Raw genomic sequence first — 25,763 nt, forward strand, 5'->3', positions numbered from 1 at the left:
TAAAGAAGAGTAGAGAACACGTAACATCGAAGCATTCTCAGGCGTAGTTCTAACCTTATATCCCGACAACAAAGAAACTTTTTAAGTTTAATGAATGATGCACGTGCTATTTTAATGCGTGTCCTAATTTCTTTGGTTTGGTCTACATCTGATGTTATCCATGTTCCTAAGTATTTATAGTTATTAACACTCTCAATTGCAGTATCTTCAATAGTCAGTTTGATATTTGCATGTGCAGATAGTTTAGTCATGATCATGCATTTAGTTTTCTTTAAATTTATCTTCAGTCCGTACACCTGACAGCGTTAATTAAGGCGTTGCATTACGTTCTGTAAATCATTGTTGTTATCCGTCATTATTACTGTATCGTCTGCAAAACGTAAGTTATTCAAAACTTCTCCATTGATAGATATACCTTCTATTGAGTCTGAGAGCGCTTTTGAAGTACTGCTTCACTGTAGACATTTGATTTTTTGGGTGTACTGGTTGTCAATTCTTACCTTGGCAGTTTGATTCCAATATAAATTAGATATAATTTTCATATCACGACTGTCAATATTGTTGCTTTTTAATATATCTACAAGCTTTTTATGTTGAACCTTATCAATTGCCTTTTCAAAGTCTACAAAACATAAGTAAATGTCCTGATTAATGTCCATGCATCTCTGAGCCAGCACATTCAAGCTGAACAAAGCATCTCTTGTACTCATATCATTTCTAAAGCCAAATTGTGTGTCACTAATTTCATATTTAAGAGTTTTAACAATTCTGCTGTAAATTATTTTCAAAAATTTTCAAAAGTGTGTGACTTATTAAAGCTATTATTCTGTGATCTGAGCAAGTTGATGCACTTGGCTTTTTGGGAATTGCTACAAAGGTCGATTGCAGCCATTGTCTGGGGATTGTGACAGTCTGATATATTAGATTAAAGAGTTCAACCATCACATCAATAACATCTGCATCGATGAGTTTTAATAATACGATTGGCACATCATCTGGTCCAGTAGCTTTACCCTCTTTTGTGTTTTTGATAGCATAGATGACTTCTTCTCTTAATATGGGTGTCCGGTATTGTACAATTCCTCTAATTTTATGCTTTCTGTTTTTGAACCGTTGGAATATCAAATTCCTCTTATCTATTATTGGTTTATACTTTGCTCTTGAGGATTTTTGTCAGTCTGTCACGTCACTATCAATATCAGCTTCTGTATAGATATTTACTCTTTTAATACAATTATGATAACTCCTATTGACCATAACGGCTGTCAATAATCGTTGACAGCCGTCGTAGGTTTGTTGGGTAGACTATTTCACTGGATTATTTTTAACTGATAAAACGTCATAGCAACGTCATGTTTCCTACTGACAAAACTCCTTCATGCCCGCGATTTCTCAGATCCGTCACGAAGGTGTCTGGTAATTCTATTGTTGTCAGTTTGACAAACGTCATTGAGGCGTAATCAATTTTGGACAGATCTAATGAATCCAGTCGAAAAATCAAGATTTGGATGCCTTCATCAGTCAGGTGAAGAAATTAAAAAAATGGTTTCGGAAAATGTCTCATTGAACACGCAGAGGTCCAGAAGCTCTATTTGGACCCAATTTTCGGAGTTCCTACTGGTGAGAAATTGTACGCTTGAAAGATGTACTACCATAAGTAGCAAAAATTCTCGAGGATTATGCCTTTAACATGAAAAAAGGCAATGGCGAAGACTATAAAGAGTCGTCTGTAAAGTCAATGTGGAATACTAAAGCAAAAATGGTACAAGAAAAATATTTGATGGAGTACGGCATAAAAATCGACCCCTTTATAGATATATCTTTCAAATGTGCAAGATTGGCCAGAGATACCAAGGGAGGCAGCGTCAAAGTGTTTAAGAAAAAAAAACTCAGTTCAAAATATCCACCGAAAAACTATGAAAAATCATCCAAAGTTACAACGAGGAAACCCCCGATGGAACAAAAAAAAAAGTTATTTGAGAATTTACGGGCCGAATTGAATACAACAGCATTTTTTTAAAAACAAATCAAGGCAATGGAAAAAAGGGGACCAAAGATTTTATCAGACAGACTCTTTCTTACCGTTCACCCCAACTGGAAGGATGGAATTCGACTGCCGTCTGGTGATTTAACTGTCCAAATTTAATTCGCGAAAATTGCCAGGCAACAAACTTTGATACCAGTAGCAAAGATCGCCGGCAAAATTTTCTCTCTTATGATATTATGTATGAGTATATACTGTAAACATTTAATGTTTTCGTCAAACAAACTATAAGTTAAATAACATTGAACTTAGTGGTACCTGTGGCAGACTTTGATTTACAACACTGGGTCCATCTAGAATATTTCTATGATCTTTTAACCATACTGTGCTATTAGAACAAAAGGGGTAAACTTTAGAAAACGGTATCAGCTTATATAATAGATGACCAGAATACCTGTACCTGTTGCTGTTTCTGCTAAATATCTCGGATTACATTGAGACAAGAGACTGTGTTGAAAAGTCTATATAAAGAAGCAGAAAGATCTAAATATCAAATTTAAAACATTCAATTGGTTGCTAGGAAGATATATCGATGATAACTCATTGACCTATACACAAATATTTAGACCAGTATGGATATAAGGCGTGCTCGCGTGCAGCTCTGGGGATATGTTATCAAGAACAACATTGAAGTAATCCATATTAACCAAATGTGCTTTGTTACATAAACAATACTTGAATGTTGAGGCAATTGAACTCCTGGACACAGCTCAGTATATTATTACTGCAAGTCTTAGAATGAACAATGAACTAATATCTGCAGAATATAGCTTCTACAGTTCTACAGGAGAAGATAAAGATTTTATCTATGTTTAACTTTATTTTACTGATGTATTTGACTGTTTTTCAATACATTTCTGTGGCATAAACCAATTCTACTACACCGCAAGTACCGATAACAACATCGATCAACAAAAGGCTATAAATTTAATCACAAATAAAAATAGTTGTACCTCCTTCGATGACGATAACAACAAAACATTACGCAACTCGCGTTTATATCGAGGTATGAAATACAATTATTAAGTAAGTTGTAGTCCACGACCCGAGCAGTGCTAACAATTTTTATAATTCTGAAAACCAGTTTTGTAATAAATTCACGGTACGGCTTTTATTATAACCATATACAGTGACGGCGTTTTTAAATCTGAATCTTGTAAGAATTATTATAAAGTTATACGAGTAGTGATTAGAGGTGTGTGTAACTGAGTCTTGGGAGTCATTCATGTGGATCTGAATCGTTCGAATATTATATAAGGACTAATGTCGTTGTCTATAGATATCTATAGGATACAATACCTCGCCACTTAAGTGTCCTTTTCATGAGCTGCCAGGCCCGTTCCTAGGGTAGTGAGCGCCTGCGTGCAGGATTTTTTGTGCGCCCCCATATTATGTTTTTAAGATACCTATATCATAACATGTTCTTGTGATATGATTGAAAATACGATATGAATGTAAAAAGAAAAATAAAACGAACCATGTTTGAAAAAAGGTTTTATTTTCAAAATTAAATGAAGAAAAAAGGTCATTTTAAAACAATATTATTATGTAAGTTAACAGTAAGAAAGAAAACACTCAATTCGCAAATTAATAAGGCATTCTGCAATATAACATGAAACAATAACGGAAAGGAGATACTCTCAATGCAAAAAAACTTTATTAAATAATACATACATATATACCAAGTGAAAAATAATTAAATAACAAATATTGGAATTACATGATACGTCGTGCTTTCACAGATGCAAGCTCATTAATCATTTCATTGTGATCAATGGCTTCACAAATTTTAATTTCAATTAAAATGACTGCCAAATCTGACAGCCTTTCTTGGCACATTGACGTTCTTAAATAATTTTTTATGAGCTTTAGCTTTGAAAAACTTCTTTCGCCAGATGCCACCGAAATTGGAAGGGTCAGGAATATTCTCAAGGCTATAAATAGATTTGGAAACAAGGATTGTAAATTTTTCTTTGTTATATAATTTAAAATATCTATGGGCGAATCCAAAATTTTGCTAGAGTTTGTGATTGGGTTAAGAACTTTGTATGACAAATTTTCATTATGCAAATCAATACCATCAATATCTTTGCATACGTTTCCTTCATGTTGAATTTGTAAAGCTAAATCCAAATCCGTACATGACCTTTTAATCACATCAGAATCTAGATTTTTAAAATTACCCAAAAATACAAATAAATTGTGGCACTTATCTATTCCCCCAAAGCGTCTTTGTAGGGATTGAATTGTTGTGTCCAAAATTTGAAAATAAAAACTGATCTTAAATTTTTGTTTTGGATCGAATACTGTTTCATCTGTACCTTCATCCGAAAATTGAAGCTTTGTCTTTCTTTGTCTTAATAATGGAAATGTTTGCTCTACATCACTTTTTTCTGCTTCTGCTGCAGCCTCATTCATGAAAATCTGGAAATGTTTGTCTAACTTTTTTTCAGTGAAATAAATAATAAGATTTTTTATTTCTGTATGGCATTCATTTAAAGTTGTATTTGGATTCTGGACCATTTTACTTACTATATTAACTTTTTTTGTTAACACATGCCAAATTATAATAGAAAAAATGAATTTGAACGTTTTAATTTTGTCTAATAGTGACCTTGCTGAATGTTTCGTGTTCATATCTCTTGAATTATCTTCCACCAAATCATGTAAACTTTTACAAATTTCGAGGAATTGAAACCTAAGAGGGCGAATGGCTTTGACTCTGCTTTCCCATCGTGTATCATTTACTGATTTTAAAGTTGAGTTTGGTACATTCCTTTTTAAAATGTCCCATCTGTAGGGTGAAGCAGAAAAAAAATTGAACAACTCCTGAATAATTGAAAAAAAAAAAATCGGTTGCCTGTAAAGTCGGTTTTACGGGCGAAGATTTTACGTGACAACGTCTTTTTCTCGGTAGAATATTTATATATATATACATCGGTTTAGAACGTCTTTCGACGTTGTCCGATACCTAAACACCATCTCTTCCTATCTTCGCAGTCGTTTGTTGTTAAATTTCTTTCGCTCATGGACTTGTTTACGCCGTGTTGCCATTCTAATCTGGGTCTTCCTCTTTTCCGTCGACCTATCGGTTGCCATTCTATTACTTTTTTGGGGAGTCTTGATGCTGGCATCCGTTGAACATGCCCATACCACCTTAATTGTTTCTTCTCTATATCTTGAGTTATATTTCCTTCTATTCCCATACGTTGTTTTATTACATCATTTCTGATTCGGTCTCGTCTGGAAATACCTAAAGATCTTCTCATTGCATCCATCTCTACTGCTTCTATTCGCTTTTTGTTCTTTTCACTAATTCTCCATAGAATATTTATTGATATGAATATTATTAAATTGCAGAATAGGAACAAGGAATTGAATGAAAATAAGAATTGCACAAATTTTAACTATAGAAATATATTTTGACTAGCAATATGCGCTGTTTCTTCTCAATCGACTGAATTACGATTGATTGCAGAGTGATTTAAACTAATAATTTACTTAACACTATCAACATTTGTCAATAGTATGACATAACCTATAAACTCAGTTTCTCAACTTTTGTGTCAATCTAACAATTAATCAATCAATCATAGTTTACGATAATGAAATATTAGTGTACAATTATTTACCTTTATTGTTGTAGTTGTTGTAAATGACGAATCTAAGCACTCCACATTTTCACTACAGACACAGCTGACGATACTTTAACCACACGTGTGAACTTGTATTATGACGCTTTCTCGGTTTTCCAACGCCAAGAACGCTCGAGAAAGACAGAGACACAAGCACGCACCGATTCAACGCGCCTAATTCTCTAGTGCTGCGCGCGCAGCGGACCGATCATGTTTGAGTGGGAGAGAGACGCAAGGCATTCGCCGGTCCGGCGGGCCTCTCTCTCGTTCGGTGACTCATCGTAACAGACGTGAGCGGGCGTTACACTTTTTCATGAATGACTCCGAGCCACAACCTAATTTAAGACGTTGTCACGTCAAAAACTACAGTCTCATATGAAATTTTAGCTGCATCATTGACCCTTAAATTAAAAGTGTGAGCTGAACCAGGCAAAATTATTGCCCTGGGATTAATTTTTAGAATTTGAGCTTGAAGGCCCACATACTTGCCAGACATATTTGCCCCATTGTCGTAACCCTGACCTCGCATGTCATCAAGGTTTATTTCAAATTCTTTTAAAAAATTGAAGAGCCCTTCTCCTCTAGTATTTAAAACTTTGAAAAAACCCAGAAATTGTTCTCTAATTTCGACTTCATATGGAGAACAATAAACGAAACGAATTATGACCGTCGGCTGCTCACATGGCTAGCATCTGGAGATTCATCCAAAATAATTGAGTAATATTTTGCTGTTCTGAGGCAACTCAGACTTTCTTTCTGAATATTTCTTGACAATAAATGAATTAATTCATTTTGGAAGTGATTGCTCAGGTAATGAGGCATATTTCGGCACAACCCTTTAGACCTTCGAATATTGCTCAGGTGTTCCATGATAATTGGATCGAATTTAGCAATCATTTCAACTAATTTCAAAAAATTGCCATTATTATTCTCATAAAGTTCCGTACTGTCACCCCTAAAAGCTAAATTTTGGCCAGGTAAATACTGCACAATACAAATCTACTACTACTAAGGATTTCCACAGTTTTCACTGTCTTCCTTCACTCAACCGTTTTCTCCAATTTTCCCTGTCATTCCAGTCTCCATCTCGCAGGGTTCTTTTCTCCATAGCCTCGTCGATTTCATCTCTGAATGACCTTCGGGGTCTTCCTCTCTTTCTTCTTCCAATCGGGCTCCATTCTGTGATTTGTTTATCCAGCGTCCTCTGTCCGCTCTTCTGACGTGGCCGTACCAGGATAGTCTCTTCTCCTCTATATAGTCGATTATGTCTGATTGCACTCCCATTCTCCGCTTAATCTCTGCGTTTTCAATTCTGTCTCTTTTTGTAAGTCTACAGCTTCTCCTCAGGAACTCCATTTCTACTGCTCTTATTCTACCTCTATTTCTCTTGTTTATTGTCCAGTTTTCGGACCCATATGTCAGGATACTTCTTGTCAGGGTATTATATATTCTCTTTTTTGTCTTTATCGTAATGTTCTTATCCCACAACACTGAGTTTAGTTGTCTTATACAGTTTCTTGTTTGTCTCAGTCTGTTGTTTATATCTTCTTCTGTTGTTCCCTGGTTCGATATTATGGTTCCTAAATACTTGAATTTATCTGTTCCATTTATTTGTCTTCCCTCTTCTATCTCTAGGTTTCTCATATCCTTGTTTTCTGTTGTTAGGTATTCGGTTTTCTCTAAGTTTATTTCCATTCCGTTGTTTTTATATTCTTCTTCTAGTTTTCTGAGCATAAAGCTGAGATCTTCTTCATCTTGTGCGATGACTACTTGATCGTCGGCAAAACTTAAGGTGTATAGGTATTCGTCTCTTACTGGTATGCCCATTCCTTCGCACTTTCTCCTCCATGGTTTGAGTGTCTTTTCCAAGAATATTTTAAACAGAGTAGGGGACGTAGCACAGCCTTGTAGAAGTCCTTTTGTCGTCTTAAATGGATTGTAGGCTTTATTTCCACATTTAATAGCTACTTTGTTTTCTTTGTATAATGCTTTAACTGCTTTTATTAGTGTTTGTCGGATTCCGAGATCATTCATTGCTTCCCATATGCCAATGACAATACAAATCATTCTTTTAATGATTCCACGCCATCGCTGTTTTTCAATTTCATCATATTTTTGTTGCTCTTTATCAATAGTACATTCTTTACTCAAACGCGGCGAGCGGCATTAGACGGCGCGTCGTGTGCTGACACTAATAAAATTGTAGGGTGGTAATTTAATTAGTAATTTTGGTATTATAATAGGGAATAGCAATCGGATGAAGTGATTGCTTTAGCGCTTACCGGGGAAATACTGAACACTGACTTTTTTTGTTTTAGAAGTGAGAATATTTTTGTAACGGTAACCAAATATTTGGCGCCCCTAAAATTTAGCGCCTGCGTGCGGGGCATTCATTGCATACGCAATAAGAGAGCTTTCTCGTCTTAAATATGTACAAACCATTAGTCGCTCAGCTTTCTGTACTTCACCATAGTCACATCTGTCATTATGTGAATACCACCACCGCTTTAAATTTGTATGATGTGGTGGATCTAAGCCTATGTATAAAGTGTAAGGTAATTGGTAACCCACAGTCAGTTCTTCTTTAGAATCTAGGGCAGCAATGAATAAACGCGACTCTGTTCAGCAGTTATTTGCAGTGAAACAGCTCACCTTTCCATGCTATGTTCAACTTTCTCCTAGAATACTGGTTGTGTAGATAGTAAGCTTATACTTGGCATTTTTGAAGGGCCTCATGTTGTATAGTTATTGTTATAGTACTCTGTTAGCTCTTGTATTACAGCCGATAATTAACTTTCTATTTCTTCCCTGGACAAGATCTTCTTCTTCATGTGCCTTGTCCGTTCCGAACGTTGGCAATCAAGATGGCTATTCTGACTATATTTACGGCAGATCTGAATAGTTCAGCAGATGACAATCCGAAACATTGCCCGAAGTTTTGGTGCCACGAGTGTCTTCTCCTCCCTGGACCCCTTCTGCTGTCTATTTTCCCTTGAAAGATCAGCTGTAGTACTCTATATTTATTATGTCTCATAACGTGACCCAAGTATTCCAACTTTCTTTTCTTTATGCTTATTCCTACCTCTCTCTCTTTACCTATCCGGCGTAGTACCTCTTCGTTGGTCACGTGCTCAGTCCAGGATATACGTAATATACGTCGGTAACCCCACATTTCGAAGGCCTCTACTTTTTTCATCAATGTTGCGGTCATTGTCCACGCCTCCATTCCATATAACAAAACCGGGAATACATAACATTTCAGAAGTCGAATTTTGAGAGGTAGGGTGAGACTTTTAGAGGTGAAAATTTGCTTCATGCTAGTGAACGATGCTCTTGCCTTTTCTACTCGACGTATTTCCTTCGCTTGATCCCAATTTGAGTTACAAATACTTACAAAGTTTGCTGAAGTAGCAAAGCGGCAAGGTGAATGAATGGGAAAATATTGCTAAATGAATTGATAAAGACAGAAGTGAATAATAAAATAAGAGCCGATTGACCAAAAAAAGGATGATTACACTTTATTTGGTGTTGAGAGTGAGTTTGGACGGTTTTTTCCTATAAAACTGTATAATTCTCGTATTTTCTTTCCTTAATAACATGTTTTACATATCCCTTTTTCTTTTCTGCATTAATTTCTTTATATTAATATATATATATATATATATATATATATATATATATATATATATATATATATATATATATATATATATATATATATTAATGTGATATCAAGAATTTTAATTTTAAAACAAAAAATATATATAAAACATTATTTAAATTTTTGATTTATGATTTATATCACACCTTTCATTTGTTATCTCAGGTTTAACTCGAGCTTCAATATCTATACTTTACAGCTGATGGGTTAGGTCCAAAGAATAACGGAATAAAACAACATAATATGATATGAAAATAATGTAATAAAATAAACTGATTAAAATATCTCCAAAAATTTTTAGCATACAATGTTTATCAAACAAAATTCGTTCTACGTACGTGAACCTTCAATAATGCATGGATAATATAATACAATTACAATCTAAAATCCAGCTTATTATTCTACGTACACAAATCAAGTAATTCAGTGTCCTTCCTAATGCAATTTTGGTATATCGATTGTACCAAGAAAAATTTGTATGAATTATCCAATTCTCTCCACAGCTCCGTGTCCCCTCTCAGAACAAATTTGATCTCCTTTGACTATCGACAACTTATTCACACATTACTAATATGATATAATATTATTTGACCCAAAATTCTCAAATTGAATATATTATGAATGTTTCTCCCGTTGAACCGCTTCCTCTGCCTTGAGTTGTCCAATTCCTCGTTCTATGTAAAATTAACTATCAGTTCTCAGCAGCCTCTTATGTAATTGGTAATATTAAACCAGATATTGCAATTTATTGTCTTCAATGCTCTCCTTCGAATGCACGTACCTTTCCAATGATGCCAGCCTCTTTTCCTCTCGCTAAACTTAATCTCTCGTTCCGAAATAAACAGCGATACGTAGAATACAAGTAGGAAAAGTTTACTTACAAATTTGTACCAGATCAACTACCGTCGGACACACTTACTTCACCAACTCACAACTTATTCTTTATCACTTACTACCCCTGGAGACCACCTCGAAAACCAACCATTCACTTTAAGAAACTGGAACTAACTACCTCTCTCATCTCATCTATCCATCCATCCAACCTCTCATTATACACATCCATCTCACCACTTTCCAAATTCTCGGCCAATCAGAAATTTGCATACCACTCCCCACATAAAATCAGAAATACCTACAAACTTTCCTAATTCATATTATTTCTACAACGACACTTAATTTCTACTGAGTATTTACAGATTCCGAAAAAACATTTACTTATTAACTATTTTTATTGTCCTGTTCATGGCGCAAACCCGGATTACGGAACACTTTATGGCTTATGGGAAAAAACCATCGTTAACTTCTATTCATTGTACCCGCACTATCCACTTGTTATATTTATACAAAAGATTATTTATGACTAAGATTACCTTTGGTTAATTCCAGGCAGTTCGGAGTATTTTTACTTTCTATAATCTCTGAAATATTGATTTCATCGTAATTAATATGATATTGTAATTTTGAACTATGATAAAACAATAATTAAATTAATTATGATCCAATTAGCTAATTGAAACAAAAAAAAATTATTTAATGAATTTTATTACGAATATGTGAATAAATTTATTAACGACGCCAATTTGATAATTCATATGTTTTCTTATCTCAGGGTTCCTATTTGAGTTCAAAAAATACCTTTACCTTCAATAGGAAGAGGAGTAAAAGGAATAAATAAAAATAACTCAAATTTGTGTTATTTTACCATTAAAATATAATGGTAAAATAAACCTTTCAAAACTGTTTATACAACTAATGAAATCCCTTAGAAATAAATGTTCTAAAATCATTATATCTTTCACATATAAAATTACAATAGAAAAATTAGTTCAATATATTGTCTCGTTTCAATAGATTTTTCTCTGCGCTTTATGAAAATGATTCAATTTAATCAACTTTCTATCGAAAAACTCCTTCGCTGGTTCTGCTTATAAAAACAGTCCTGTCGATCAAAAGAACGTCCTGACTCACGTTTCTATTTCCTTTTTGGATTGCCCCTATCTGCTTAACTACGAATCTCTCCGGGAATAATAATCTGTTTGTACTTACAGATTTTGCACCCTTTTCATCCGGCAATTCAGTTTTCGGCTAGTTACTAAAATATCTTTCTCCCAAAATGAGCCAAAGTCACCCTGGTGGACCAAAGTCACCCGAAATTACGGTAATAATTTTCTTAGATTACACGTTCTTTCATATTCTCAAGAACGGTTCCAAAGTATTGAACAGCCGCTGACAAACCCATCTCTAATATTACAGTTTTTAAATCTCTCTTCAGAATGAATTATTCGATTTTATAGCTGATGATTTTTTAATCTACAACTTCCGTCTCAGCGTAATTTCTCCCGCAGTCGTTCGTTATTGCACTATTTTATCTCACAGTTTATGAAGGATATTTTTTGTCTCAGATGATAATGATTCGTTAAATGGCTGTTTGAGAAATTAAAAATCTCGATCTGATACAAAGTATGTGTCTTAACGAGATTATTATACAGAGTCCTTGTTTTTTTATTGTGCAATGCATGGGACGAGGTGAGGCTGTTCTTTATTATTATTTTGGATGGGTTTCATCTTTGATGAGTAAGCCAAGGCATGGAAATCTTCATCAACCGATGTAAAAAAACCGTATTGTATTTAAATAATGATATTTTCTTTTCTTATGACAGTTCAGAAGATTTAATATATAAAAAAACGGAACTTAGTAGCATTAAAAACGCCAAACAATAACAACCTCAATCGACGTATTTATTGTCCCTAAATAAAAAAATTATTCCAAAATTTTCGATTTATTCCCAATAAGATATTAAAGTTCAAGTAAAAATAGTACTACAGATTTAGTCAGTACTTCCTAGAGCGGAGCTTCCTTTGTTAAACATAAACATGAATGAGGTCACGCCAATCTTTCTGCCGATAGACTTTTGTTATTGATCGGTTTTGCAAACAGTTGCACCCTGTATTTGCATTGCCTAAACAAATACCTAATAGAGATAAACGATGATAAGGAGATAAGAGTCCATAATCATTATCCGTCACTTACCCGATCAGTAATTCAATCAGCAGTGTGAAAATAAAATTATGTGTTTCTATAAGAATTGGTAAGCTTGAAAATTAGTATTTGTTCATTATTTTCAATTTTTAAAAAGTGGTTTTTGTTTTTATTGAATATCCTCTTTATAAATTTAACTCTCTATATAGATATTACGATTATGATTCTTGAAATCAGAGGATGCTTTTGTTTGTCACCATACCTCCAAATTAAGCCGTATTGTCTGTAGATTCTCTATACCATGTACAATAAAACAATTCACTTAAAAGTGCTGAAGCCCATGGACTGGGAACAAACTATCTACTTCCTAGCAGATTGACCTTGAGCAACAATTCATCGTTTTCTAGGACACCGGCCATCCAGCGTAAACACTCTTTAGGTCAAAATTGGTGCTTTTGCTGGCCGCAATACCTCTGAACCAAACTAATATCTGTAGATTTTCCGATATGTGTCTTCTTCTTCTTTCGTTGTCTATCCGTTTCGGATATTGGCAATCATCGTAGCCGTTCCCTTGTTGACTATTGATCGAAACAGTCCAGTAGTTGCCATAGAAAACCATGTGGGTAAAAACCAGGAGTTTTTGCCCACATGGTAAACCCGTCTGAGTCCTAGACCTCTTTTTCCCATTACTTTTTCTTGCAAGATCAGTTGTAACAGTCGGCTCAGTTGAGGTTCTATTAGTTTATATAGTCTCCAGTATATGATTTTCAAGACTGTCTTAAGGAGAGGGCTCGTAAGACTAATACTTAGGTTTTTAGGCCAATGTTTCTTGGCATATTTCCAGTAAATATATTATACAGTGTGGCGCACCGAAAACGAAACAGAGGCATTTACTGGCAGATGATTCCTTTTTTGAAAAAACGCTCGGACCCGTCGATTTTGTTTTCGAGGGGGACACAAAATTGGCATAAAATCACTTTAACATTTGCAGCCCCTTAAGCGGGGGTGGCATCATCCCTAAAATCTTAAATGAAAAGGGGGGTCGAATGATCCATTATTTGAAAGGTCTTTCAACTCCCTTTATAATGAGGTAAAATTCATGTATTCAATTCAGTAGTTTTGGAGATTTATTGATTTAAAGTTTAAAGTAGACTTTAATAGGTACATCAAATTAGTTTGTACTTCTTTCAGAAGAAATTTGGGTAAAAGCATTTTCTTGATAAGTAAATGCTTTTATTTACTACGCCCATGGTTTATTAATAATAAAAATAGCAATTGAAGTGTCCTTTGTGACAAAAAAAGTTGTTTCTTGAAGAAAGATAAGTAGAGAATGCCACGTACGTATTTTAAATAGGAAATAGTACATTAGTTTGCGATTTATTTGACCAATCTTTGTTGTTATTGCTTTATACATAAATTAACCATGGTATATTCCACGGCAGAAAGGGTTGAAATTATTGAAATATTTTTCGGAAATAATCAGTGCGCTAATAGAACAGCACAAATTTTTAATGAGCGACATGAGAACAATAATGTGCACCGAAAATATGTTCTAGAACTTATAGCTAAATTTCGGGAAACTGGATCAGTCGCCAATAAAAAACGTAATATTGAAAATCCTATAAGGAACGAAGCAACAGAAGTGGGGGTTTTAGGGCAAGTTATTGTAGATCCTACATTAAGTACCCGCAAATTGCAAACTTCGTGTGGTGTTAGTCAACGTACTATCCAACGGATTCTAAAGGCCCATAATTTTCATCCGTATAAAATTCACCTTGTACAAGAACTTAGTGAAGACGATTTTGATAATCGATTAGAATTTTGTGAAGTTATGAGTGAACGAATTACAAACGATGAACAATTTTTATTTAACATTTGCTTTTCCGACGAATGTTCCTTTTTTTTAAATGGCGAAGTAAATCGTCATAATTGTCGATATTGGTCGGACTCTAATCCCAGAATTTACCATAAGGTACACACACAGCAGCCACAAAAATTAAATGTTTGGGCTGGCATTTTTGGCGATCATTTGGTTGGTCCTTTTTTCTTACCTGGAAATTTGACTGGTGAAATGTATTTGGAATTACTGCAAAATGCCATAGATCCTGCGCTAACAGATATAATTGAAAATCAGAATGATGGTCGATACGTTGAGAATATGTTGATGTTCCAACAGGATGGTGCCCCACCACATTACGCATTAAGAGTTCGGCATTATTTAGATCAGACCTTTCCAGGTCAATGGATTGGTAGAAGAGGTGCCGTTGAATGGCCCCCAAGATCGCCAGATTTATCACCTTTGGATTTCTTTTTGTGGGGTTACTTAAAAAGCAAAATCTATGCTACTCAGCCAACATCCTTAGAATATTTACGACAAAGAATTGTGAATGAGTGCCATCAAATTACTCCTCAAATATTGCAAAATGTCCGGCAACGTTTTCAGCAAAATCTTTATTATTGCATGGAAAGTAATGGTGGTCATTTTCAACATTTACTCGGCCGACAGGTCAGTTCATTCTTTATTTTTTAACAACTTTGCTGCTATGTATTGATCTCCTCTTACGATGATGTATTTAAATTTTAAATCAATAAATCTCCAAAACTACTGAATTGAAGTACATGAATTTTACATCATTATAAAAGGAGTTGAAAGACCTTTTAAATGATGGATCATTCGACCCCCCTTTCCATTTAAGATTTTAGGGATGGTGCCACCCCCGCTTAGGGGGCTGCAAATGTTAATGTGATTTTATGCCAATTTTGTTTCCCCCTCGATAACAAAATCGACGGGTCCAAGCGTTTTTTTTAAAAAGGAATCATCTGCCAGTAAATGTATCTGTTTCGTTTTCGGTGCGCCACCCTGTATATTATTGAAAATATAGGTAAGCAGCTTTAGAAGTTCTGCGTGAATCTCTTGGGAAAACTCGAGTTTTGTTTTATATTTTTTACCGATTACCAAATTCGCAGCCAATTTTTTAGGATCAACAAAATTTTATAAAAATATACCCGTCTTTTCACGTCAAATTATGTTGCGTTTCCTTATCTGTAAGATAAATGTAAAATTTATTTCGAAACACACCAATATTTAATTAATTGTCAAAGAAATCATAATAATGTTTTAATATCTCTTTTAATTATACAATTTGATAAAAGAAGAATTATACAGTCAATACAAAACACATTTGAAAATACCTTGAACAGACAAAATAACAAATAGTGAAGTTCTTCGAAGAATGAACAAAGAACGGGAGCTGTTGATCACCATCAAGAGAACAAAGTTGGAATATCTTGGTCATGTGATGAGAGGGAGAAAGTACCGATTGCTCCAGTTAATTATCCAAGGAAAGATTCAGGGCAAACGAAGCGTGGGGAGACGACGTATATCTTGGCTGCGCAATTTAAGAGACTGGTTCTAGTGCACATCTAACCAATTATTTAGAGCAACAGCTTCAAATATACGAATAGCAATGATGATTGCCAAACTCCGTAGCGGAGAGGGCACTTGAAGAAGAAGAAGAAGGAAGAAGACCTGGTAGGTACCTAGAAAAACATATCCAAGAAGTATCACGAAATTGTCAGAAGAATATAAAATCAATATTCCATATTATATTAAGCTTATAGAAGATTTATTGAAAGTTTTGAAAATTTCCTACACTCTGGATATTTTGTATACTTACTCTAAGTCTTTTTTATATATAAAATTAAATGTATTTTATAATTATTAAAAGAATCTGACAACCTAGGTAATATGTGCATATTTTTCAAGTTTATAAACATTAAACATCATACTGATCATACTCTTTAATTTCATTAAATCTTTTAATATCCATATCTCTAACCTACACTAAACAACAATATTTTGGTTTTATTTTTGATTTCGCGATAACCTACAACATAATAACGAACTACAATAAACACAATTTATTTTCCAGATAACTTTTTATTCAGTACTTTATTTGGCAAATAAATATTTTATATTTTATGTCAGATAGTTTTAATTTATTTTATCTGTCAATTTATCTGTTCAGATTTCTTTCCTAAGTGACGCTAAAATTTTAAATCTAAACTAACATAAAACTTTAAATTATTTTGTATTAAATCGCACCTAAAAATAATAATAATTATATTTATTAATTATATTAATATGTAATTAATATTTTTTGTACTATTAATTAAGTAAACGTATCGTTTCAAAATCAAAATATGATTGAATCATAGCTTAAAATGTCAATAGTTCAGATTTCTTTGCTCAGGTGGCGTTAGGATTTTAAATCTAAACAACATAAAGCTTTAAATTATTTTGTATTAAATTCTACCTTAAAAATATTATTAAAATTAATTATTATTTACATTGATATGTAATTAATACAGTATCACTGATAAACGATTGAAATGTCAAATGGTGGTAGTTCAGATTTCTTTCCTAGATGGCGTCGTTAGTTTACGGGACAAACGGTGTGTCTTGTCATCATAGCCTTTTATATAGATAGATATTGACTAGAGTATTAACACGACAGCGTCCACTCTGTGTGTTACCGTCATCATCAGTTAGGCATCCAACTGTTTTAGTTCTATATAATCCAGCTGCTTCTTTTACCTTTTGATGGGGTTAAAACTTTCATGTTTCCTCTCCATGAGTTTGTTTTTGGAAGTTCGTGTTTTATTTCTTATTTTTCTATGAATTTCGATGTATTTTTTTCTATTTTTATCTAATTGATGGATTCGACCGTTACTTGATGGAAATTCATTTTATGTAACAATAAAACACTGAAAACTTTGTTTTCAAACTTCCACAACATTTATTTTAAATTCTTATCACTACAGCTGTTTCGGCTGATTGCCTTTCTCAAGTGATCTGTTTTTGGTATGGGTTTACACTTTATAGTCTCTAATGAAATAGGTTGAGGAGGGGAGAACTGTTTGTCTCAAGCTGGTCATTCAGAATTATATCTGTGTTTTTTAATTTGTTGATTTCCATAGATTCTAACAAAGATAGCTTAAGGCCTTTATTTTAAAAGAATGATTATGATCTAGAAGGTGAAGTGCGTATGTAGAATCTGTTTTTCTATTATTGAAAGACCTTTTATGTTCTGCTATTCGTTTATTAAAATTTCTACCTGTTTGACCAATGTAAGTTTTTGGGCAGTCGCCACATTTAAGTGTGTACACCCCACTGTGTAAGTGTTTTTTATGTTGGCTCTTGTTGTGTTTAATATATTTGCCTAGGTTGTTATTTGTTCTGAAAGCTGGTGTTATTCCTTTCTTTTTTATGTGTTTGGCTATTTTTGTTGATATTTTGCCTGTATATGTAATCGAGGAGAAGGTACTGGGTTTTTTCTCTGGTGGTGGAAATACTAAGTTCAGGGCTTTCTTGTGTAGTTTTTGATTTAATATTTTATTAATTGTTTGTTCGTTGTATCCATTGTTTACTGCTATTTGCTTAATGATATTTAATTTTGTCTCAAAATTGTATTTTGACATAGGAATTGCTGTTAATCTATGTAACATACTATGATAGGCTGCCAGTTTATGTTGTGTGGGATGGGATGATGAATTGTGAATAGTCGTGTCAGTATGGGTAGGTTTATGAAATATGGAGAAGTCATGTTTGTTTTTAAGTCTGGTAATTTTTAAATCTAAAAAATTTATGGATTGATTTTGTTCTGTTTCTATTGTAAATTCAATATGACTATGAAGAGAATTAATATACGAAAAAAAAAATTTTAACGAGGCAAAATTTTATTACAGTTTTATTTATTATTACAACTGCATTTAGGATCAAAAAAAAGGAAAAAAAAACTATCATGTATATGAAACTTACATTTTTTATGAAAAAGTTCTCTAATGCTGAAAAAAGTCAGTTATTTTCTTCTGCACAACCCTTTCCGAAAAATACAGTTTTTTTGTAGTGTCCCTAATAATCTGAGCTGCTTCTTTGGTAGTTGTGGATGCCTCCCTGAACTGGCAAAACCGGGATATGGTCTTAGCAGCTCTCATTGCTTCTGGATTGTAGGGCAATCAACGCCATCTTCTTCTTCTTCTTCATTATCTTCATCAACATCCATTTCCACATTTTGCACTTGTTCTACAATTTCTTTATCACTTAAAACTTGAAGTGTTTCTACCTGATCGTCTACTGAAATATACGAGTCAAGATCAGTTCCAAACTCTCTCTGGTTTACATTAAATTTTTGTATCCACTCTGACAAAGGCATTTCGTCATCCTCGTCAACATTCTAAACATTGGGAGAAACTACAGTCAATTTAGCTTGACGAAAGCACTTACAAATTGCCACGCATTGTCTAAGAACTGAACGGCATCAAGGATGGTACTGTTCACGGGTTCCCCATTGTCCACACAAAAAATTATCCTATTTAAAAGCCGTTTCCGATAATGAGACTTTAAACTTCTTATGATTCCTTGGTCCATAGGCTGCACGACACTCGTGCAGTTGGCTGATAAAGTCTACTCTAATTACGGTTTATTTTAGATTTCTCGATGTCCTCCGTCCAGCTTTATTTTTTTACTAATTTTCCTAGACATACAAGACCAATCACACAAATACATCTAACTTACGCAGTTCTCAATTTCTTAAAACCATACAATCCACCCGGTATACGGAATTTTTCGTCCAACATTTACAGCATCCTTTCTTAAAATTGCTCGGTGTGGAGAAACGGAACAAGACCCCGATAAACGCTACAAACATTTCAACATAAACAACGTATTCGTCTCGGAAGGGAAGTCCATTCACTCCTGCTGATATACTATCGCTGTTGGATTACTTCTTTACTCTTTACCAGCAATCGACAGCAGCTGTGGCATGCAGTACGTCGATTCGTTTTAATTCTATTTTACATGAATAATAATTAAGACCCATAGACGCCGTATACGAGAGCATAGCGATAACTTTTTTGTTTCGTAGAAAAAAAATGGGGTTATTTGAAAATTGCCTATAGGTAGTTTTTTGTAGTCTTTAAGAACCTAAATTTTTTTCTTTCTTTTTGTATGAGGAGGGTGTAAAAATATTCGAAAAATACATCGGTCCTACAAGGTGGTTAGAACCGCCTTCCAGCCTCAGTTACGCAGGATCTCTCCTACGTCACTACGGTGATATCTGAGTCAATGCCAGTGATCTACTTGCTAAAAAACACCCTTTTCAACCATGAATTACTTCATCTATCTTCTCATTCACGCACGAATCTCACTTTTTTCACTTTTTCGCTGGAGACTGGTGCTTAATCCTTTTCTCCCTTTCTCCCTTCCTCTCACCCTATTCATCTTTAATCTGGACACTCATATCACTCATGTCTTCCTGTTCCTCTCTCTCCATCCAAATTTGTGATCTGCTCTACGGCAATTTGGCAACGTTAGCATCATGTCCACCAGTTCCGTAACTGACCTACTAATGCCGTGACTGACCTCCTAGCTTCCTCTCAAGCAGGCTCATCTCGATTATCCACCAATCCACCTATCATATTCCAACAGATTGTGTGAGATAATGGTCGATATTTCGCAGTGCAAGCATTTATCATTTGAAGAGCTCAGGGCTAAAAGGATGAGGGTTCAAAAAAACAGGTTTTGACAAATTAGGTTTTTAAGTTTTAAAACTAGATAATATAAAAGTAATTATTAAAAAGGGCACTTCATTTTGGTTACTAATTTATGCAGTAACTTACAGGGAACGTACAGGTTATGTTTTTGGGTTATTAATTTACAAATTACTATAAATATAAATTTATTTACTTTGATTGATAAAATAAAGGCAGATATCGAGCACAACATAAAATTGAACATAACACTACACTAAATAAGGACAAACAGTTTAAAATTGGAGGAGAAACATTTGTTAACATCTGTTTTATTAAAAAATGATTATCCTTTATCGTTTATAAATAAGGAATTTTCAACAATAGATCGAATAGAACAAAACAACTTAGAACGAGATCCTACAACATATACAAGGGATAATACGAGGAAAATAACAATACCATATATAAAAGGATTATCGGAAAAGCTTAAAAGGATAGGAAATAAATTCAACATTTCAACAACATTCAAAACAACAAACACATTGAGATCTATTTTGTCCAAAACCAAACCTAACAATGAACAAGAAAGGACAAAGAATTGCATTTATAAAATACCTTGTGAATGCGATCAGTTTTATTTAGGTGAAACATCAAGGCCATTAAATGTTAGAATAAGTGAACATCAATCCTATATTAAAAATAGAGAATTTGATAGATCTCAAATATGTAAACATGCATGGGATAATGAACATAGGGTTCAATGGAATGATTCAAATATAGTCCTAAAAGAAACGGATGGTAAAAAGAGAAAAATCAAAGAAGCGGCTCTAATTATGCTAAATGAGACCAATTATTGTGTCGCGAATTCCTCGGCAGAATGTAGTAGGATCTGGTTACCCATATTGAAAGAGGAAGTTATTAAAAAGAAAATACCAGTATTGGTAAGTCAGTAACATATGGAGAATACATCATTTATATTTTTTAAATAACAAACATATAAAATCGGAATTTGGTATTTATTGAAGGTAAAATAAATGCAAGATCAAATACTTACCATGTCGGGATAGTATTATGAGGTTTTTTTCCTGGTTTTTCCCTCATAATTTACTATGGAATCACTAACAGGAGAATTTTACTGTTATCATGGCATGTATTTGTCTTTTTAAAGACGAATTACATGTTATGATCTTTTCTGACGGATATTCTCAAGTTAAAGTTGATTTCATGTAATCGAATGAACTATCTTATAAGTAAAGTCGTCCCAGGAACGCAACTCAACAATATTGGCAATATCATTTTAAAGTCGTCTACTTTAAAATGTATAATGTATGTCTGAATTGTCAATATAGATGAGTCAGATAAAATTAAATTAATAGAAGAATTTTTCACTAAGTAACAAAAACAAAATTTGTTTAATTTACTAATGTTTGTATTTTGAGAACGATTTCCGAAGTGGAAATTGAAACGTCAATAAACGTATTTTAACCTTTAATTGTGGCTTATTCCCAGTTAAATAGTAATTAATTTAAAATGCCACAAGAAAATAGCTTCAGAACAATATTATTTAAAAAGTCGAAGCTACATTCTGGTCGGCAAAACAGGAGAGAGAATGTTGCCGAATTCTGCCGATTTAAGCCATTCCTCCGGGATGTTGCCCTCTACATACATGTGGTTGAGAATTCGGATGAGTCTCTTTATATTACCGTTATCTAAGGCTTTTAACAGTTCAACTGGAATTTGATCAGGACCCGGTGCTTTTCCTTGTTTTGCATTCTGTAGGGCATTCTTTACTTCGGAGGGTAAAATTTGTAGGTATTGTTCTTCTTCACCTATATCTTGTTCATTTTCCCTCTCGTCATGGAACAGATGGATTATAAATTGTTCCCATACTTCCTTTATTTTGCTCTCTTCAGTAAGTATTTCTCCAATATTATCTCTTGTTATGAGTGTTCTTCTTTGCCTAGTTTTGCCTGTCAGTTCTTTTATTTTTTATGTAAGTTTGAGGTGTCATGTTTGTTGCTGAGTTCTTCCAGTTACTGGCATTCCTTGTTCCTCCATTCCTCCTTAGCCTTTCTGATTTCATATTTGTTTTTATTCTTAATGGTTTTATATTTATTTTCATCTTCATTTTTGTATTTTCTTTTTTCAGTTATTAGCTGAACTATTTTCGGTGTCATCCAGTCTTTTTTAGTGGTTTTCTCTTCTTCGCCTAGGACCTCTTTTCCCGCTTTTAGTATGGCCTTTTTTCATATCTGCCCATTCCACGCTTCTTTCAGTTAATTTATTTATCTCTGCGTTTAGTTGCTGTTGGCAGTTGTCGTCTTTTAGGTTTTTGATGTTTATTTTGGTGGTTTTAACTTTTTTCTCCGGTTTTCTAATAGATTATGGTCCATATCTGCATCTGCGCTTGGATAGGTTTTTGCACTTTGTACTCCATTACGAAACCTTTTGTTAATCGTTATACAATCTATTTGGTTTCTGATTATATTGTTGGTGTTATCTTTTGGAGAAGTCCACGTGTATAATCTTCATGAGGGTAGGTCGTAGTATGGATTTGTTATGACTAGTCCTTTCTCCTGGCAGTACTGGACTAGTCTATCACCTCTTTCGTTTCTTTTACCTAACCCATCATTCCCTACTATATTTCCAGTTTTTCCTCGACCGACATTAGCATTAAAGTCGCCCATAATTATTTTTACCTCCTGTTTCTTTATGTTTTTTGTTAACAGCTCTAAGTCCTCGTAGAATTTTTCGACCTTAGCATCATTGCTCTCAGATGTTGGAGCACACACTTGGATTAGATTTATGTTTAGAGGTTTGGCTTCCAGCTGAAGTAGCATCATACGTTTGTTAAAGGGAATGAAATTTGTCACAAACTCTTTTAAATTATTGTGATAGGTCTTAATACCTTGATGTAAATTTCGTGCTTGTTTATCCTGACACTTAGTGGTCGTGCTGTTTTTCCCACATAGAAATTGTTACATTTACAGGGTGTTTATGTAGGATGTATTGAAAATAGGTGGTTTAATATTTAAAAATAATAAATAATTGAAATAGAAGGGATAAATGTAAATAAGGGAAAATACCTGGCATAACTCAAAAAATGTTTATCTGTACAAAGAAATCACTTACCATTTGTTGAAATCTGGTAATTGGCAGTGTAGAAAATAGCGTCTAAGCCCATTGGTGGACATAAAATCGGCTTTGACGCATAGCGACGACAAGTGATACGAAAGAAGGATTCGTTCACGTTATACTGGAGATGTGTACCAACTTAACTATATGGAAGACTGATTTCAGACACCATAATACAAGGACGAAGAAGAAGTAAAAGACACGTTCCTAATTAAACAATCTAAGCACGAGAAAAAACTATTAGAAAAGCATTTAACTTTTAGCAATCATTATCCAAAAAAAAAAGTAGCTGTAAGTATGTACAGCACATTTCACTATGATACAATCAATACTAAGAAGTAAATCGTTGCACAAATAATTTATCTTCAACGGTACTCAAATTTGAAACATAATAGTTAATCCAAAATATAAAATTCCAGTAAACTGACTTTATTTTGATTTACCGACAGGAAATATCTCTGTGTTGGGTCTTTGTTATCAGTATTGACCTAATTCGACATCACTAACACCGCCAAAAACAAAATAATGATAGCTATACTGTTTTAATTACAAGTAATTTACATAAAAATATAAATTAAGTCACAATATGCGAAGTATATCGGGGTCGATATAGATTAACAAAAATGTTCGGGAAAAAGTTAGTACATGTGTCTTCAGTTTTTTATTTGCTTAAACCTTAAAGCGCTATTAGCATTGAACTGTATAAACATGAAAGAGGAAAAAAAAGTTAATATCAAATTTGGTTACTAGGCCTATGGCAAGTAATAAATTGAGAAGTTTAGATGAATTATTTTTGTTGTAGTTTCGCAACGATATATAAACATTTAATAAATATTAACAGACTTTATGGTAGTTTTGATTCTCCCCGTATATCAAGATTCCATGTACAAGGGTGCATCTGGGTTAAAAACTACAGTTACGAGACGGGCAATCTGCAAAACGACACAGATGTGTATTTGAGATAAGCGATGCATCTACAAAATCGGAGTCGAGTTTTATCTCTCAAACCACACACATGTGTGTGCGTTTGGGTTAAGAGTACCTTAAGACACTTAGCATCGGTCCTTTGACCGAGGAAGTCGTTTTGATGCAGAAAAGTTACATTAGGAATTGTGTGGTTCCTGTTATTCGTCGGTGAAGACATATTTTTTGCGGTGGCCGGAGTGCCATCTTCTCATTGGGTAAGGAACAATACCATAATTTTGTTGCTGCATGGGCTAAGTACGTTTATTTGGTGCCCAATTATTACATATTGTGTCGCGATTTTGAATTTTTGAACTTTATTCAGAACATTAAACGTTGTCAATTGGTCATTTTGCTTTTGTTTTGTGCAGTATTTACTCTATTCTTATTTTTTGTAATATGTCATTCCCGATTATAATTTGAATTGAGTTTAAATATTTGTATTTGAATATATAATTTGAGTTGAGTTTGATATAATTCATATATGATATTTTGATTGCATTTTGTGTAACTGTATTAACGAGGTTTATTCATTTTATTACGAATTAAGTATATTATAATATGTGCGTATATTTTTCACTCTTTCACGTTTAATATCAATTTTTTTATATGACATATATATTCATATTTTTATTTCTTTTTTGTATAATATTATTTCTATCTATGGTTTGTTTATGGTTCTCTTTTTGTGTGTCGTTACGTATTGATTAATATTTAAGTTTGCACTACATATATTTTTCTTCTTTTAAGTAATATATTCTTCCTTATTTATAGTTGTATATTGGGTTATGTGTATTTATGTTTAATTTCACCTTCTTGTTTAAAATAGAGTTTTATACAGTCCACTGGTTTTCATTTCTTTTCTTTATTTGAATATACATACCCAATCCGAAAGGGGGAAACCAGCGAGTTCTAGATTGAACAGAATATCTTCTCTCCCCCTTCAGGATGACCAAAATTGTTATATTGAGGTCATCGTATGTGCAGAACGCAACAGTTGTCGTTCTAGTACATAGAGAGGACAGTTCAATAATATGTGTCACTATTAGTTCACTATCACACACATAACACATCGGTGGAGGTTCCTTCTTCAATATAAAATTATGGGTTATCTTTATATGTCCAAGTCGCAATCTGGACTGGTCTCTTCTCTTAGTAGAAAGTTTCCACACAACATACTTTGTTTGATAGTTCTTCATGTAAAGTTTAAATTATTCCAATTTATTTGCCATTTTGTCAAAATTTTCTTAAAAAAATATTGCTTTAAATCAATATGAACACAGGTAGTTATGACGTCTGTTAACGGATTCTTACTTGCATTGTTTGCTAATATGCCAGCTTTATCATTTCTACTTTTCCACTGAGTATCTCGCAACTGAACTGAACGAATCTTTGATTTTGTTGATATGTTACCGAGTTTCGACTTAGTACTTACCAGTACTAATGATTAGAGGGACACTCTAGAGCAGGACACTCAGGGAATCGCTAATGATTAGAGAGTGTTTGATGTCATGTGTGTTGACAAAAATGTTAATAAAGTGATATAAGGTTGAATGCTCGAATAAATGAATTTTAATCAAATAAAAGGCAGATATCGAGCTCAGTTTTATTAATCAAAACTTGCCCAAGTACTTTCGCTCCTAGAGCATCTTCAGGGGCATCTGAAATAAGCCAAAAAATCACATCGCTAAACCTGTTGGTTGTTTATATATATTTTGATTAAATTGGAAGAAGTCCTGATCAAGACAAAATTTAAGCATAGTGAAGATGGCATCTTTGTCTTTTGGTGGTATTTTATAATTGTTTAGAAGG

The 25,763-nt window shown here is 33.7% G+C and overlaps 1 protein-coding gene across 2 annotated transcripts in view; it reads left to right on the forward strand.

The window, feature by feature from the left end:
- LOC140442985 (uncharacterized) overlaps positions 1-25,763 on the forward strand; it is a 104,796-nt gene that overhangs the window by 18,360 nt on the left and 60,673 nt on the right. The window contains exon 1 of one of the 2 annotated variants that reach the window (XM_072533973.1): positions 12,367-12,429. The exons of the other annotated variant lie outside the window; for it this stretch is intronic. The gene's annotated coding sequence lies outside the window, so the exon portion shown is untranslated. Of the gene's footprint in view, positions 1-12,366; positions 12,430-25,763 lie in introns of those variants that run through there. 2 annotated transcript variants of the gene reach the window in all.

The sequence above is a fragment of the Diabrotica undecimpunctata genome, chromosome 6, assembly GCF_040954645.1.
Source record: "Diabrotica undecimpunctata isolate CICGRU chromosome 6, icDiaUnde3, whole genome shotgun sequence".
In the NCBI taxonomy this organism is placed as follows: domain Eukaryota; kingdom Metazoa; phylum Arthropoda; class Insecta; order Coleoptera; family Chrysomelidae; genus Diabrotica; species Diabrotica undecimpunctata.